Genomic DNA, 13,524 nt, shown 5'->3' with positions numbered 1-13,524 from the left:
GATGCTGGCATCATAGCTCCTGGGTTTGCTTCCTGGTTCTGCTCCCTAATAGCTCAGAACCTAAGGCAAGACACTTCACTTCTCTGGGCCTTTGTTTTTTCATCTGTAAAATGGTGCCACTAATAGTACCTGTCTCAGGAAATTCTTATAAAGAATGTATGGGATAGCCGAAACCGGTTTAGCTCAGTGGATAGAGCATTGGTCTGCGGACTGAAGGGTCCCAGGTTCAATTCCAGTCAAGGGCATGTACATTGGTTGTGGGCACATCCCCTGTAGGGGGTGTGCAGGAGGCAGCTGGTCGATTTCCTCTCTTGTCGATGTTTCTAGCTCTCTATCCCTCTCCCTTACTCTCTGTAAAAAATCAATTAAAAAAAAAAAGAATGTATGGGATACTTTGCACTCTTTTATACTCTGGCTGGTTTATCTAATTCAACTTTTTAAAAATCAGTCCACCTCCCCTTGTTCACAGAAGCTGCCTCTCTGCAGAACATGAGGGGCCCTAAGCACACTGTGAAATGCCAGCATTCCCAGGAGGCCCACTCCAAGTTGTTATCACCTTAGTGTTAGTGATGTGAATGGTTTGCCACCTTTTTTAAAACTGAACTCTGGTGAGAAAGGAGCCGCAGATTGATTGGGGTGGGGGAGGGACAGGCTTCATGCCTGGGATTCTGGCAGCCCCATCTCAGAAACAAAGGTGCCCCTCCCCCCACCCCCCTTCCCGATATCAGGAGCAAGGCTGAGGTTCAGGGCTGAGGATCAGGCAGTACAGTGGACGGTACTGCTCCCAACCCTCTGTGTCTGCGTTCTCACTCCCCCGGGGAAGAGGGCTGAGTAGAGCTCCTGACCTCAGACTGGCTCTGCCTGGGGCCTGGGTGACCAGGCAGCAAGAGAAGGAGAGATCACTGCAAAGGCCCTAGCAGTTGCCCAGGTAGGGCATGTTAGGTCGAGGCTGGGGGAAAGCCTAGAGCTGATACAAGCATCTGCAAGGTGGATGGTGACAAAGATAGCTGACTAGCTGGCGCCTTCCTAGGGCCTTCCTAGACCCTTAGCCCTAGGCAGGAATTCCACATCTCTCATGCCCTCCGCCCTCCCCTCACTAAACAGCTGTATAAAAGAAGTACCTAGGCCACCTTTTGGCGCGAACTTCCCTGGCCCACCCTCGGACCAGTGAGCTTCACCCGGTAGCGCAGATTAAAACCTCCTCCCTTTTAATCGCCAGGATTCCGTGTCTTGCTTCTGCGTGGCAAACCTCTCAGCTGGGACTTTACAGGGCAAGCCATGGACTGTCATTCATTCATTCATTCATTCATTCATTCCCTCACTCAGCACAGATGGTGAGTGAGCCCCTACTTTGTGTCAGAGGTGAATGCCAGTCCCAAACCTCAGCCAATGGCTGCTCTGATGCTCCTTTACCCCCGGCAGCCTCACAGGCCCCTGATGGCCGGAGGGATGTTTAACCCAGGCCTTGAGCACCCAGGACCAGTACAGTCAAGCAAACGACAGAGAAGGAGCCAGAAAACCCGCTGACAACTGTGCAGTGCCTTCCTTCAAGGAAGAGAGGCCAGGGCTAAATATGGGATCCCTCCCCTTCCCTGCTTCTTAGAGAGACTATAAACAGAAGAGGCTGTTGTTCTTCTTAATTAAGCCCTCTAAGTTTAGACCTGCATTTCTGGGCAACTTATCTAGGGAACTGTGGGCCAAACACAGTACAAGAAGGAAAAGACAGAGGATGCCATCTTTTGGTTATTCATCTCACATTTTCAAGGACCCACCTCACACCCGTCAGAATGGCTGTCATCAACAAATCAACAAGCGGCACGTGCTAGCGAGGATGTGGAGAAAAAGGAACCCTCGTGCACTGCTGGTGGGAATGCAGACTGGTGCAGCCACTGTGGAGAACAGTATGGAGTTTCCTCAAAAAAAAAATTAAAAAAAAAAATGGAACTCCCATTTGACCCAGTGATCCCACTTCTAGGAACATATCCTAAGAAATCAGATACACCAATCAGAAAGAATTTATGCACCCCTATGTTCATAGCACATTTACCATTTACATGATGGAATACTACAGAGCTGGGGGAAAAAATTTTAATTAAATTAAAAATTAAAAAAAGAAAGAAAGAACTCTTACCATTTGCAATAGCATGGATGGGCCTGGAGAGCATTATGCTAAGTGAAATAAGCCAGTCAGAGAAAGATAAGTATCACATGATCTCACTCATATGTGGAATCTAATGAACAAAATAAACAGATGGACAAAATAGATCCAGAAACATATAAGCATGGAACAGACTTTTGAACTTCAGAGGGAAGGCAGGGGGGAGGGCGGGTGGGTGGGAAGAGATCATCCAAAGAATTTGTATGCACATATACATAACCCATGGACACAGTCCACACAATGGTGAAGGCCTGGGGTGGGGGGGGGGGTGTGCAGCTCCGTGTCTCATCAGGGCCAGCCAACAGCCTCCCCCCACCCTCAGGCCCAGGCCCTGGCTCCCGGCCCCTCTCCTCAGATGTGCTGCATCTTGTCTCCATCAAGAAGCCCTACCCTTCTGCAGAGGTTCCCACCCACCCATTAGTGGTACCAATCCTTCCAGTATCCCCACCAAATAGTCTCTCTTATTCAAGAAATGCACCAAACCAAAAAGCCACCGTGAATTCCGTGATGCTTTGAAACAAATCCACATTTTGATCATCGCAACAGCATGTATGTGCGTTTGAAAAACAGTGTCACAGGGAAACAGGATGTATTCACTCTGACGAAAGCACGGACTGTGCCCGTGAATTAGAGAAACGGGGAAATGATTCACCTTGAAGTTGCCAGCGTTGGGCCTGGCTGAGAACACTGCTTCCCATCCCACCATCTCTCCCACCCGCTGAACCCATAGAGGGGAGGGATCTCGAAAGATAACAGTGGCTTTCCTTTTTCCCCTGCTTTACTCCAAGCTGGAATTCCACCCCCAGCACCGGCAGTGTTGTCCAACCTTATCCTCCCAAGGCCCGTGAGCAAATAACACAATGGTACATTTACCTGCATTCCCTCATTTAATCTTCAGATGGGGGGGGGGGGTTAAATGATTGTCATTGTTCTCAAAACTCGGTGGCTCAAGGCTTAAGCAGCTTGCTTAAGGTTGCTGAGCTAGGGAGAAAGATTCAAACTCAGATCCAATTGGTTCTCTACCCCACAGCCCCCCTGCCTGCCTGCGCTCCTCCTTGCCTGTAGCCACCTCCCTGACAGCCCGGGATGGGAGTCTCCTGAAAGCGCAGGACAGGTGCCCGGTTGGGTTGCACAGGCAGAAGCCCCCGTGCTGCCTTCCTGTCCACACGGCCTCGCTCTCCAGCCCATTTGGTTCCTGAGGCACCACACCAGCGTGAAGTGACAACCCTGTTGGCGATGGGGACTTCTTGTTCTGCTCTCCACTTCCTGTCCCAAGAGGTTCAGAAGAGGCACAGGAGCAGCCTCCCTGTGGAGGGAAAGACAGTCTCAGGAAGCAAAGGCTCAGGGGAGCAACCTCAGGAGGGGAGTAGCTGCAAAGAGCAGCATGCCCATCTCAGCCAGAGGCTTCTCTGGACCATACGCTCTGGAGCACTCACTCCCTAAAGCCGGGGGCCCAGACACAGGTCAAGGGGACTGCTTCCTTTGTTCTCTCTGGGCACCGTCTTTCCTTCCAAGAAATGCCTTCCAAATGGCCCTCTCACTTCCAGTTGCTATCCCACCCCGGTGTCCTGGTGTCCAGCATCTGGGATCTCAAGCCATCCGGCCTGTAAGGACCCCTCTCCACCTCACCCCACCCCACCCCACCCCACCCCACAAAGACTTCAGCAACAGACCGGCTGCCACACTCTGGCGTTAAATCTTGAGTGCTCTCCAGGCACCCGGCTTAATTGCCAAACAAACAGCTCCTCACAAAGAGGTGTCTCTTTCTCCCCCCACCCCACCCCCATATGACTAAGGTGGAAATGGAGTTTACACCTCTAGGCGGAAAGGCTGTGGCCCATCTGGTCCTTCTCTCCCCAACTCCCCCCACCTCCTGCCACCTTCTATACTAAACAATGTCTCAGGCAGGATGGCTGGGCAGAGGCCTCTAGAGATCCCTCCCCAGATTATCGGGAGTGAGAACCCTGCCCCATTCAAGGGCCGACAGGGCCATCTGTGCCTGAGCTCCAGGAATAAGGGGGGCCGTACCTCTGCCTCCAGGGGCCTCCAAGCTGTGAGGAAGCTCTGCCAGGCACTAACCCCACACACACTTCCTTCAAAGCACCCACCCTTCTCACACCAAACACCACCCGGCAATTCTGCTAATACCCCCCTCCCCCCAGCTCCCCCCTGAACCTGAGAGCATGCCAAGCCAATCTGGTTTCCTGCAATCCGCACCGGGAAAGCAAATGCATTAGCGCAGGAAGGAGGTTTTTGGCTGCTGATTGGACAGCTGCTGGTACATCCAGGCAATTCAGGCTGGTGACACAGGAGGGATGAAAAGGAAGGGTAAGGACCAGAAGCTAGGAGTAAGCCTCCCGTCTCCCCCTCGGACAAAGGAGTGTCCGCTGATACTGAGAACGTGGAGCAGAGAAGAGGAATGCCACAATGTCACTGACAGCTTCACCTTCCATTAAACTCTAGGGTAAAAAGAGATCATAGAGAGAGTGAGAACCCTTTAGTCACTAACGTTTAGTGCAAGCCTTTCACGGATGAGAGAACTGGTGCTCAGGAACTCGGATGACAGATTCAGGACAAGAAGCCATTTCTCCTGACCCAGCCAGTGCTCCCTGCCCTCACCCTCTGTTGTCATCACCACACAGCCCCTTCTGCATGAGTCCTCCACCCTATAGTCCCATGTATCTGGGTCCCTGGGCCTGAAATCTTCTGCAGCACAGAGAAGAAGGGATCTGGGATGGGAGATGTGTGGGAGGCGGTCCTGGGGATGATGTTCAAGGGCTCCCCATCTATATGGAGAGCAAGCACCCCTAAAGGCCCTCCCTTCCTCCTGCAGCAAGTGGACTTGGAGTCCCCCTGTGGGAAAAGCCATGGGGTCCAGACCTCCATGCTGACACTCACCAGCTCAGCAGCGTGATATAGACCTTCTCCCCTTCGATCTCCTGACTCCATAGGTAAGACACGTACAGGAACACCATCTTTAGTGCCATTGAATGAGGTATCTAGGGTTGTTTTTTATTATTATTATTATTATTATTATTGTCAATGAGCAGGGGACTTAATTATTTTTGTCAATCAGCAAGGACTTTTATTTTTTCTATCTCTATTGCTGAGAGTATTACAGATGTCCCGCCCCGCCCTAGGCCTTCACCACCCTATTGCCTGTGTCCATGGGCAATGTGTATGTGCCTATACGTTTTTCGGTTAATCTCTTCTCATTCTCCCCTCTCTCCTTCCCTCTGAGATTCCTCAGTCTACTTTGGAATGGTTCTATAATCCATGCCACTGGTTCTATTCCATTCATCAGTTTATTTTGTTCATTAGACTCCACATATAAGTGAGGTCATGCACTATTTGCCTTTCTCTGACTGGCCTATTCCACTTTGTATAATAATCTCCAGGTCCTCCCCTATTGTCTCCCCTGCATAGTATTCTGTTATGTAAATGAGCTATTTGTTTTAAAAAATACTGCCTTGATCGCTGTGAGTTGGACTTGTCCTTTACACAAGGCTTACGAATGGAGGGCTGTCAAGAGTTTTCTATTACCCTAGAGACACAGACTTGCTATCCCAAACACAGAGGAAAGCCTGTAGAATTGAAGGTAAATGACGCAGATTCTTTGAGATTGGGACCCTCCCGGGATGTAAACTTGCTTCCCTGGCTCTCTTTATGGATGGATCCTATGCCCATCCTTGCCTTGGTGCCTGCGATCCCCTGAAATGCTCTCCCTCCCACCTGCTCAAATGGACCTGTCTCTGTAGTGAAGACGGCCTCCCAGCACACTCTAACCCTCATCCACATTCCCCTTCTCTCTAACCTCTCACTGGATTCAGCATCTCATTTTTTTATCTTATCTTTTAATAAGAGTGTAAGTTCCAAGCTTTGGCGAGTTTAACTCAGTGGATAGCGCATCAGTCCTCAAACTGAAGATCTAGAGTTCAGTTCTGGACAAGGGCACATACCTCGGCTGCAGGCTCGATGCCCTGCCCCAGTCAGGGTGTGGTGCAGGAGGCAGCCAACCAATGTGTCTCCCATCGATGTTTCTATCTCTGTCTCTCCTCTCCCTTCCACTCTCTCTAAAAAGAAATCAATGGAAAATATATCCTCAGGTGAGGCTTAACAACAACGATGAAAATTGTAAGTCCCTTGAGGGCAGAAAAAATCAAATCTTGTTAACTTTTTTATTGATTTTAGAGAGAAAGGGAGAGGGCAAAAGAGATTGATTGTTGATGTACAACAATTTCAACAAAAATGAGAGAAAATCATTGATCGGCTGCCTCCTGCACACCCCTGCTGGGTATCGAGCCTGCAACCCGTGCATATACCCTTGATCAGGATCCTTCTGGCTCATAGGTCAACATTCAACCACTGAGCCATACCAGCCGGGTATATCCTGCTCATTTTTAAATCTCCTTTGTGGTGGTCTAATGTGAAGTCAAGTGTGTGTATTAACCAAGGGAGGAGAGGTCTCAGTTTGCATAAGACCATTTTTCTGCACGCTCCCTCACCCTAACTTTCCTATTCCAGATTCTTCTCTATATAGGCAAAAAGAAGCTATAGCCCCAAGGAGGTGGCTATGAAAGAGAGCTTATCTATTTGTTTAACAATCTGAGGTTCCCTGTGCTTGTTCATTCATTTCTTCATTCATTAAAAAGAGACAGTACCTATATCTGCACATATCGTTCATGCTGGGGGACTCTAGATAGAGACAGGCAAAGGCCTGGGAGACTTCACCGGACCTTGAGCCAGCAAATGCTTTGGAGTTAGTTACATCAATAGAAGTGCTGGCTGCTTTTTGTGCATCAGTGATTCAAAGAGCTTTACCTGTATTTACCCATATAAACCTTACAACAGCCTTGAAAGTAGGGGCTGTCACTATCCCACTTTGCAGATAATGAGATGGAGGCACAGAGATGCTGAGTCACTCGCCCAAGGTCTCAGGCTAGAAACCTACACAGCCGGGTGGAAGCCAGGCTGTCTGGCTCAGAGCCCAGGGGCTGGAGCATCCACTGCCTGGCCCCTCAGGTCAGTCTCAGGGCACTGAGAGTGGAAGCACGCAAGGAAGGGCATGATGCCACTGAGAGACTTCAGAGCCCTGGCGAGGTGGGGCGACTGAAGAGTCAGAGACTCCCCCTCTAGCTGCTGTGAGCCCCTACTTCAAGGACATCCTGAGCCACTCCTGTGGGCTGCCACTTGGAGCTCAGCTAACACAGGGCTTCCTAGAGGCAGCTGGCTTTCCTGTCGGCCTAAGATTAGCCAGGCTCCAAACAGGCATCTCTGCTCCCAAACCTGTCCTTTCCATTTCTGTGCAATTCTGCCCTGCTCTGATCTTGTAAAAACCCCAAAGATCCCCCCCACTTTTAGATCACCTAGCAACAACCACACTAGACTGTGTCTTCTTCCTGTGGGTGTTTAATAGCGATGCAAAGGAAGAAGCCCCCAGAGGATGGGAACGATTATTAGAAGATGCTGAAGAAGAGTAGATCCTCATAGTATTGGTTGTTGAGAAAACTAGGGTTACAGGCAAGGGGTCCACCACCCTTTGGGCAGATAGGGAGCCATAACCCTGGTGGGTATCCTTAAAGAGAGAAAGGAGAGAATCTCAGAGCTTCAGTGCTATGTGCCCGTGGCGATGGCTGACATGGCCCAAATAGGCATTCGGAACAAGAGTTCCTAGAGGTACCATTGTAAGGCCTGAAAGACCCCCGGTCCAAAGGATGAGCGGCGACCCCAAATCAAACGCAGAGCCCGAGTCTTGATGCAAAGAGCAGGAGGTTTATTCCAAGCGCTGCGCAGGGACCCACAAGCAGCAGTCCAGAAAAAGACTGCCGCTTGAGAGCCCTGAACAGAGGTTAGTTACAAGCTTTTATAGGCAGAAACCACACCCAGGTGGCCTGGGGAAATTGGCAAATTGGCCTGGGGAAATGCAAACATAAGGTTGAGATTGCAATCTCTTGGCCGTTTCCCGGGCAGTTAGAAACAGGCCTGACCTTACATTCCCTCCTCTTCTCAGGACTGAGTTTCAACCCTGGAACTCATATTCTGTTTCCCCTTGCCCAGTTACGATACAGGGCCAGAGGGTTAGAAGTAATCAAAGGCCCCATGAGGTGGAGATTAGGGTGGTGAGCCACGGGGAACGATTAAACCAATTTTCAAACCACCCCTGTTGAGCTTCTCTATCTCTTTGCCTCCTGTCTAGTCTCTCTCTCAGTTTGGCCATAGAGTCCTTCACCATGCCTGAATGATCTATAAAAACAACACTCCTCTTTCAAAGCTGCACACAGGCCACCGTCCTTACTACCTCAGACAGCGAGGTCAGGGATAGTGATGGATTGTTCAATGGCTCGTATTGCCACTCTGAGCCCTTCTATACTGTGGGGTTTGGATTAAAGCTGCTGTCCCAGTCCCCACCCCGGCGGTTACCCCTAGCCCCAGCAAGACAGCTAGGGTTATTGAAACCAGCTCTTACAAAAGAAAACCTCAGCCCCTCCACACCGCCGGGCCTCACTCCTTGTTCTCCCATAAAAGGGGAACTGATTGGGCGGGGCATCATCAAGACCCGCCGCGAGTAGGAGTCAGTGGCAGCCACCATCCCCAAAGAGTGTCTATCACAGTCCATCCATCGTCAGGCGGTGGTGCAGGTTTGGCATGAGAGGCATGGATCCAGGAGGCGATGCCGTCTACCTTGATGGCGGTGGGTGTCCCTTCCACCGGGGTTCCAAGTTGGCTGTAGACAAAGTCCCCAACCTGGAACTGGTGTGGTCAGCCAAAGGGACCCACACGTCCTTTTGGACCGTCTCCAACGCCTTCAACCTAGCGAGCAGGGATTGAGGGGCGTGAGTTTCTGTCCACGGGTCAACAGTGAGTGGTGGTGGGGCCCCGAAAAGGATTTCAAAAGGGGTTACTCCCAGGGGCCCGGGCATATTCCGGGCACGGAATAGGGCAAAGGGAAGGAGGACTGTCCAGTCTGTCACGCCAGTTTCTAAGGATAATTTAGTCATAGCCTCTTTTAACGTTCTATTCATCCTTTCTACCTGTCCTGAACTTTGGGGTCTACATGAACAATGCAATTTTCAATTAATCCCCAGCACCTTGGCAATTCCCTGACTTACCTGGGCGATGAATGCCAGCCCATTATCTGAACCAATTACCTCTGGAACTCCAAACCGGGGAAAGATGTCTTCAATCTTGGCTACTGTGGTTGCCGTTTCGCTAAAGACTACAGGGCCGGCTTGACTTCCTTCCGTAAAGTCAACTTCCCAATAGCTGCCCGGCCTATTTCCCCTTTCCCTTTCGAGGGGTGGGAATTTCATGCCTTGCAGCATGCCTTGCAGCTAGCGACAGTTCTCTCGGCTAGGGAGGTGAGCTTTCGGATTTTGGACCCAGATGGGTGAGGCGGTGTTGCCATTTCTTCAGGGACGATTATCTTCTCACCTGCCTTATCCTTTCAGACCCCGTACTTCTGGCCATCTCCCCCTCCTCTTCTGGGGAGTAAGAGAAGGACTTAGGAGGGTCCAAAGAGACTTTTGCTAGCAGCAGGATGTTTAGTCCCAAGGCAGCCTGTTTTGCTTCAACATCTGCCTTCCTGTTCCCTTCCGCCACCTCAGACGTCCCCTTTTGGTGCCCTGGGCAACTTCTTTGGGGGCATGTATGGCCTCTGCTGTCAGTGTAGATGTTGACTCTTCAGCCAACCTGAGGGCTTGTGTTCTGCCTTCTGTGCTGAGGTGCCTTCTGGCAGACTGCTAGACCAGATTACCTCATCCGTGCTGACTACCGCGGTTCCTGCCCTCCTCTTCCTGTCCGAGAGGTAGCTGCTGCCATCTGTGAACCAAGTGAGGGGGGACCCGGGTAGGGGTGTGTCTCTGAGATCCCGCCTGGCCCCCGTTTCTTCAGCCAATATCTTCTGACAGGAATGCAGAATCTCTCTCTTTTCCAAGTCTGCTTCTGGTAGCAGAGAGGCAGGATTCAATGTCACGGGGGCCCCGAATTGGACTCTCCCCTCGTCCAACAAGAGACTTTGGTCACAAGGAAAGAGTGGGTGACCGTCCCAGTCCCAAGATCTACAGTCCGGTTAGTCATCCACGGGTATTGCTCATTACCGGTGGCCCCAATGACCCAAGAAGTTTTCTTAGATATCGGCCCCAAGGGAGCTTTTATTGTGCTCCTGTGTCCACCAGAAATTCTACTGGTTTCCCCTCCACTTGGATGGTTACCCTGGGCTCAGGGAGGGGTTCCGAGCCCCGTCCCCCTCAGTCACTGTCCTCATGAAAGGCCAAAATGGTCTTGGCTTCCTTCTCCTTCCTCTGCCTTCTTGGGCATTCTCTCTTCCAGTGTCCTTTTTCTTTACAGTAGGCACATTGATCTCGGTCGAGTGGGAGGCGATCGCCCAGGTTCTACCCTTACCTCTCCCTTATCACCTACCACTGCTGCCAAGATGCGCGTGAGATTCTTCTCCTGTCTACACCTTCTCTGCCTCCTTAACTAAGTCCTGCAAAGTATAAAGCAGATTGGCCAATAAAGGCCATAGCCACCGAAGCCCGCTGCCCCTCGGTCGCAGGGTACCGCCTGAATGCTTCCATTAGTCGCTCAAGAAAGACCGAGGGAGGCTCCGTGGGTCCCTGAAGGACATCCCTTACCTTAGCCAAATTGGTGGGCCGACGCGCGGCTCCTCTGAGGCCGGCCACTAGAATCTGGAGATAGATTGTCAGTCGCTCCCTACCTTCTCATCACATGTATAATTTTTATAAAAATTTTTACTATTTTACATTAGCTCTTAAACCTTCTTCCTATGTCCTTCAAAAATCTATAACCATTATTTTAGAATATTTAGGAAAGGCAGAGGGAAGAGAGAGCAGGTCTAGCACTCTGTTCCCAATAGCCGCTTGAATTTTAAACTGCCACATTCTTCCTACAGATAAAGATCTCAGATTCTGATAAGACTGAAAAGGGGCACAGGAGAATTTTAACTGTGTCTTTAAATCCCCTAATAGAACACGGTGAAAAGTGTCCAAGCAGTTATGGGGGGTTAAACCATGTTTTCACATTGTTTTAACATAATTCTAAATAAATTATAAACCTTTGTGATGAAGTCTACTTAAACCTATAAAGTAGATACACATGACTGAAATCAAAAATGATTCCCAAAGTTTAAACAACCGAATGTACAAAATACAAGATGCAGGTACAAGCCCAAATTAACAATGGCATATGAAAAAAGCAAAACAAAACAAATCAAATGCAAAAGTTTCATGTTACATTAAACATTACTTCAGAAAACCCGACTTAGAATAATTTCTTAAGTGTAAGCATTACATACTTCATCTGACAAATGAGAATCATTACTGCTTATTCTAAACACATATAATACAGTTTAGCCTGCCATATTCTAGGCATCTAGTTACTGCAATTAACTTTTCCTAATTCAATTTATACTTTGAACTTTTAAAGCTGGCAAGTTCAAACAAAGCACTGAATAATCTCTTTGTAGGAGAACTAATAGTCTTTCGCTCTCCGGCCTCCCCTAGACCTCTCCACACCAGAGGCAGTTTACTAGGATTTAAGACAATGTCAGAAAATCATAGGTCAATCACAATTCATACTTAAGTAGCTACAATATAAGACTCTGCTTAGCTGGTATCAATGACAAAAACTAAACATTGTGGGCTGCTGGAGCAGCATTCAAATGCAAATGAACACATTCTTTACCTAAAGACTCCTGGCCATTCAGGGCCATTCACCACCATTCACATAAACTTGTTACCATTACCATCTAGTTTCCGCCTCATGGCGGGGAATTTCAAGAGCTGCTTACAATGACTTGGGAAACCAGTTTTTAATTTATCTGCTGCCTCCAGCTACTCAACTCCTGGAGGTGAATGGAGGCAGGGAGCAAACGGGTCCCAGGTGACGAAGGCGGTGCTGCCACCAGAGCACTCAGCTTTAAACAAATTAAAGGTTTCTTTCTTTCTCTCTGCTCGCCTGTGGCCGGGCGAGTAAGATGGACCTGGGAGGTCTCTTTCCCAATTTTTCTTTGTCAAGGAGACAACCACACTCCTTCAATCATTTGGGGTTATCAAAAAGAACATCAATCCAGATATCAGTGTATGGAATTTGGTCCGGATGCCCAGGGCTCCTATAGACTATCCGCCGGACTCCCGTGTAGGGCCCCATGTCTAGGGTCCCTGTTGAAGGCCAATCAACCCCAAATGTCGGCCACTCCAATTCACAGTCTCCGGAGAGTGAAGGCATCTACCGAAACACCATAGCCTTCACCTCGTTTTTTGAAGTCCGGAAAATTTTTAACCATGCATTCAAGGGGACTTAGGTGACTCTCCTTTGAGTTTCCTTGCCCCATTTTTCTCTTTCTTCCCAATTTGTTAGGCAACAAATAATTCCAAAACAAATCCAAAAGAGTAAAAACAAAAACATTGCACTTTTACCAATTCCCACACACTCGATTGCGGCCGCACTCTCTCAACACTCACAAAACACTCACTCAGACCAGAACCAGGGAATCTCCAGACTCCAAACCCAGACAGAGCCAAGGAGTCTCCACTTGAATCTCTTCCACAAACACACGATTGGGGCAGACGGTCGCGGCTGCCTCACTGTCTCAGTAACCAAACCTATCCGATCTTCGCCGGGACTCGAACCCGACACCTGATTGCCGGGACTCGAACCCGACACCTGATTGCCGGGACTCGAACCCGACACCTGATTGCCGGGACTCGAACCCGACACCTGATTGCCGGGACTCGAACCCGACACCTGATAGGAGACCGCCAGGCGCCCCTGGCTCTCCTGCACCCTTGGGGCGTCCCCCAGGGTTGCAGCCTGTGGCCCTCCGACACGTCTACCGACCACTGTTCGGCCACTCTCACGAGTTGCCGAACGGCTGCGAACTCAGAACCAGATCAGATTACAGAAGTGCGCACACAGAACCAGATCAGATAACAGAACACAAGACAAAGACAGACAACTTCGGGGTACCCCTTCTTACCTCCAAGATCGGTTCTGGGCTTGAGGGGGGGGCCGCTCGATCCCGGACGAGCCCCCAGAATGTAAGGCCTGAAAGACCCCCGGTCCAAAGGATGAGCGGCGACCCCAAATCAAACGCAGAGCCCGAGTCTTGATGCAAAGAGCAGGAGGTTTATTCCAAGCGCTGCGCAGGGACCCACAAGCAGCAGTCCAGAAAAAGACTGCCGCTTGAGAGCCCTGAACAGAGGTTAGTTACAAGCTTTTATAGGCAGAAACCACACCCAGGTGGCCTGGGGAAATTGGCAAATTGGCCTGGGGAAATGCAAACATAAGGTTGAGATTGCAATCTCTTGGCCGTTTCCCGGGCAGTTAGAAACAGGCCTGACCTTACA

General features: G+C 49.9%; 1 long non-coding RNA gene across 1 annotated transcript; it reads right to left on the bottom strand.

Moving 5' to 3' along the window:
* Positions 1-936: 936 nt before the first annotated feature.
* LOC123652866 lies at positions 937-12,787 on the bottom strand. The gene is made up of 3 exons (XR_006742405.1): positions 12,776-12,787; positions 9,680-9,684; positions 937-1,262 (listed from the first exon to the last, which is right to left on the bottom strand). It is a non-coding gene; the product is annotated as an uncharacterized LOC123652866 (long non-coding RNA).
* Between the last annotated feature and the right edge of the window lie 737 nt (positions 12,788-13,524).

This window comes from Pipistrellus kuhlii, unplaced genomic scaffold (genome assembly GCF_014108245.1).
Source record: "Pipistrellus kuhlii isolate mPipKuh1 unplaced genomic scaffold, mPipKuh1.p scaffold_m20_p_21, whole genome shotgun sequence".
Taxonomy (NCBI): Eukaryota; Metazoa; Chordata; class Mammalia; order Chiroptera; family Vespertilionidae; genus Pipistrellus; species Pipistrellus kuhlii.
The sequence above is the reverse complement of the archived record's forward strand: the minus strand, read 5'-3'. Positions and strand labels throughout refer to the sequence as shown.